We start from the raw sequence: 5,000 nt of genomic DNA, 5'->3' as shown, positions 1-5,000 counted from the left end.
TGTCAGTATTAAATATGACTAACGGTCATCTGAAATAGTGACCGAATGCGGATTGTGTGATCTTGGGGCGGTGCCTTTTGCTAGATCCCTTTGAACAACCGGTCTGCATGGCCATAGAAGGATTGCGCTTCAGTATCACAAATGATTAACTTACACACCCTCTAAAGACAAAATACACCAATTACGGGGTCGACTCGTAACTTACTGAAATTAACGATGTTAAATTGAAAATAACTACGTAACCTATGCAATTTCAAATCGAAGAGTCATCAACTGACAGAGTTTTAAAAAAAAAAGCTTTGAGCATAATGAATGGCACGGTGTTCCCGTTAAGATGTTGCAGTCTGAACGGGGCAAGGTCCCCTGAGACTTGCTTTATTAGCCCTGTTTATCATTGAGAGGGATGCTTCGATGCTGCTGTGCGCCACTCTCAAAGCCTACCCCATCTTGGCGCTGCACACACGTTGCATCGCTTTTGTCTCTGTTAAGAGTGAGTCAAAAAAAAAAAAACCTAGACTGACGGCTGAATTGTCACCGCTTTTTTTAACACACATTATTTCCGTGAATTACTAACATCAAAAGTGGGTGTCAGTAGAAATCTAGAACATTCTTCCTAAGTGGTTGTCATATTGCAGTGATCGTAACAACGGGACGCTGTTGGCACGATTTTGCTTGGTTATCACACAAAACCCTATACGTGTAAGTGGTATCCTCGCATCCGCGACCTCAAAGGAAAGCATTTGCGAGTTGTCTCCTTGATGCAAGGCGTGTCGCAGCCTGTGCCAAGGTGCAGTGCCGGTAATGCACCATTTCACTACTATACACCGGCGTTTTTTTATCCGGAGGGGGCACACAATCACTCAAGACACAACCAGAAACGTCCATTGATTATCTCGTTGCAAGGCGGATTCCGTTGAACATCAGAGCAACAACTGTGTGTTGTAAAGCGCAATGACTTACGCCCAGAAACGTGACAGAAATCGTTCTCTCATCACCAGTTTACTTCTCTTAGACATCACCGTTGTCTGAATAACTATTTCTTTTTTTAACTGCAAAATCAGAACAAGATAACCCAACTACATAGTATTTAAACAATCCACACATTAAGATACTATCTGGACTGAGTCTTTAAATCGTTGGATGCAGTGGCCTCGATCCAAGAACCCGTTAGATTCACTTTCTCCGGAGGAGCTGCGTTGTTCCATTAAACAAAGAGCATGACAGGACGTTGAAAGATGGAAAATGCATTGTCATGGTCCGATGCTATCTACAGTAAAAGCTGGCTATCTCACATCCTCTACCCCTTCAAATGGCTCGTGACTAATTTTACCGTTTAATAGAATTGGTTATGTCGAACGATGATCGATACTAAAGAAAACTGGCAAGTTAGTTTCATTACTTACTAAATCATTTTTTTAATAGATCGCAGAAAAATAATAGTTTACGGTTGTAAGAATTTCTGGTTAATGCATACAACACTGTGCTCAGAATGTCTAATATGTTCCTTATTTTTCAAATCAAAATTTTTATTGCTTTGCCACCAAGCTAAGAAACTGTATATATATTTTTAATCCCATTTATAAAGTAGTTCTAAAGTAGTTTCAGACAAAGAGTAGCCTACGTCTGACTTGCTTTGGGATTTTAATTCCGTTCCGTCTTGTGTAACGTGGGTAAGGTTTCGTATATCTGATAGTAAGCCATGCGGTTTGTGGGGTCAAAGGGGGCATGCGTTTCTTCCCATGCCCACTCTGATTCGTGCCTTGTCAGAGTGGAATGACACGTCATTAGACAGCACCACTGCAGCAGAGGGGTAGCGGGGTGTGTCTGTCGCCCTGCCCATTGGCAACAGGATGGGGTGGGGTGGGGGGGGGGAATCCCTTGCCTCTGCAGTCATGAAAACTGCCCAGTGGCAGTTTACAAGCCCCCCCCCATCCCACCCCACCCCAGGGAAAAAAAGAAGAGCCTTCAGTCATGGTTTATTTTTATATCCTTACTGTTATATTAATTACCCATACCTCTACTACAACTACCTCTACTATTTTTATGTCTAAGGATACTGGTACTAATACTAACTGTTACAATTACTATCACGTCTGCTGCTATTGCTACAGTTGTTAAGACTATTACTGCTATTTTTACAACTACTTATGCTGGTATTAATAACATTGTTACAGCTGCCATTACTACTCCCACTCCTGCTACAGTTACAATTGTTATTATTGCTGTTACTATGACAGCTTTTACCACAGTTCCTGCCACTACTGTTACCATTGTTTTATTACTACACTCAACTGTTACAGCCTTTGTTAACACTGGACATTCTGTTATTCCTAGTTACCTTCGCCTCAAATCTGCATCCACAGACAAAGCTTAACAGTAGGAATGAGTCTTATTAACTGACATAGCATACATTAAAATAGTTGAATTTCAGTGAAATATTTAAGGGGCGGGGGGTGGGGGGTGGGGGGGGGTGAACTGGTTATAAATAGTCCTAGTGTCCTTTTGGAGGAGGTTTTAAAAAAGGGAGAAAGAAAAAGTTTTGACCTTGTTTTTGTCAAAGCAATTAATGTTTGACATACTTGATCATAGTAAAAATACAGATGTCCCCCTCGTGGCGTAATTCTCCAAGGAGACATTAGAATCTTGTGACATCATCGCTTCCAATTAACTTGCTTAATATTGATTCTGAATTTGATATATGAAAGGAAGGTCACCAAACCTGTTCTGCAGGACAGCTGTACCAAAAATTATTTGAGGTTACCGAAATACTTTTTGATTCTTTTAATCGTTCGTATCCTACAAACGTTTGAAAGGTTTTGGATAAAAAGAAACAAAATCGGACAAAATAGTGGTTTGCCTTTAGAAATGTAACAGATAGAAGTCTTTATATTAGAGACCTATTTCTTTTGTCTCACAGAGCGTAAATTTGGACAAATATGTAGTTCCCTGACTTTGACTGCATGCTAAGACGCCCTGTCTTACGGTGAAGTTGTATTTTACCTGGACTTGTTCGTGCCTCTAGAACCTTTCTGTTTGAGAAAAAAGAACCCGGACGATATCACCTCGATGCTTCACACTGAATATAGAAAACTGGAGGAAAAAAGCTTTTTCTTTGATATAGTTATATGTGTCTACGTCTGTAGGAGCGATAATACGGTATGATAGAAGCAGGGTACAGCTGTAGGCTCTCAGAAGTTGAACCCAACCCCCTACCCCCACCCTCCAACCCCCCCCACCCCCCCCACCCCCCTCGCCGATCCACTTTTGATTTTAAATTCCAGGTCACAGACGTTTAATGACCTGCTAAGTGTTTGTTCGCTGTCATTACAAGGCAGCGTTGCCTTGAGCGATGACGCTCACAATATTCTCCCAATATTCAAACCTAATTAAGTTGACGACAGCACCGCCCCACAAGCACTGGCTGCTGGCCCAATGGTGTGACACTGACATGAGGGTCTTTTAGATGGAACTATCGCTGCAGTGTAAAAACTCACAAGACCTATGGAAAAGAAAAAAAAAACAATATTGGCTCTCAGAGATAATGTCATGTAATATGGGATGCTTTAATACCGATGTAGACGGGCTAAGAGTTGACTTTCCCCTGCTGATGGCCAACAGGATGAAATGGTTTATGACCACCTAGCCTTGACACATCTTTAACGATGGGAATGAGCCGTCAAGAGAAACATTTCAATTTTGTTACCCGACATTTTTAACAAACGTGTCAAATAGTCAGAGAATTTGCTTTGGTGGGAAATGGAAATAGATACTTTAAACTTGTCCATTAATTTTACTGCGCTGAAGCGCCATACTACTACCCCGTCGTCCAGGGCTTAGTTTCCTCTGTCCGAATAATGGACAGCTTTGTGCACGTGCAACTGGATAAACCAAGGATCTTGTGAGGAACAAGAGTTTTCCCTAAATATCGTGATTCAAACTCAGAACTGGCACAGAAAGACAGGAACGTCAACTCTAGGACGGGATACAACACGGTCCTGCCCCCCCGCATTGCTTACTGACACTGAGGAACTTATTGTGTCATTAAAGGATCGGGTAAAATAAATTCTTTTTTTTACCTTTTTGTCAAATGGTCCAAATCTTCGACCAGTTCTGTAACAAGCTTTGCGGTGCACGCGTATAATAATAGGTTTAACATTAAGGTGTAACGATGTGATTAAATACATGCTCTCAGCATTTGGACAAATATGCATAGTTTCTATTAAGAGAAGATGACATGAAGTGTCCTTTTAACCCAGTCCCCCGAGCCCACCAATCAGGGTCGTCCAAAATTCGGGGAGCCCTCCGAATGGAATTAGCTGGAAACATGAGCTCCTCACTGATCTGTTTATTTCTCTTATTTAAAACATTCATAAGAATACATGTCACATGTACTTTGGCGTATACTGTGTTCTCACACCCTTGCATACTCTTTGCTGTAGCATCGCTAGCCACCTCCATCAGCCCACCTGCACCACCCACTCTGCGTTTCCATCACGTGGAGCTACAGACTTGGCTTTAAGACATACTGATGCTTTTATTCATGTTTTTTTCATACGGTTTCGCGTATAAACCTTTCATGGGCCGTATTTTTAGAAGCAGTCCCGCAGCAGCTGTAGCTGTTTTAACAGGGGAAAAAAAACTACATGTTGCTTAGAGTTACAGAACAGCTATGAGCTACTCAAAGGGAGGATCTCCTCTCGCCTCCTCTCCTCCTCGTCATCCAACCGTCCTTCTGGTCTTTTTTGTCCGTCTCTTCGTTCTCTCCACTCCCTCACCGGTTGTCCATGCTGTCTGAGACATTAGGTGTGGCATGCTGGAGAAAAGCAGAGATGTTGACAGAGAGAGAGAGAGAGAGAGAGAGAGAGAGAGAGGAAAAGGAGCGCATGGGAGAAGGGTAGAGATACTACAAAACAGAGAGAGTGAGTGAGTGAGTGGGAAGAAGGGGAGAGGAGAAAAGAAGAGATGGCAGAAAAGGGAGAGGGAGCGAGAGCATAAAGAGA

General features: G+C 42.2%; 1 protein-coding gene across 1 annotated transcript in view; it reads left to right on the top strand.

Annotated features, from left to right (window-relative positions):
- ywhag1 (3-monooxygenase/tryptophan 5-monooxygenase activation protein, gamma polypeptide 1) overlaps positions 1–5,000 on the top strand; it is an 11,746-nt gene that overhangs the window by 646 nt on the left and 6,100 nt on the right. The window lies entirely within an intron of this gene.

This window comes from Chanos chanos, chromosome 15 (genome assembly GCF_902362185.1).
Source record: "Chanos chanos chromosome 15, fChaCha1.1, whole genome shotgun sequence".
Taxonomy (NCBI): domain Eukaryota; kingdom Metazoa; phylum Chordata; class Actinopteri; order Gonorynchiformes; family Chanidae; genus Chanos; species Chanos chanos.
The sequence above is the reverse complement of the archived record's forward strand: the minus strand, read 5'-3'. Positions and strand labels throughout refer to the sequence as shown.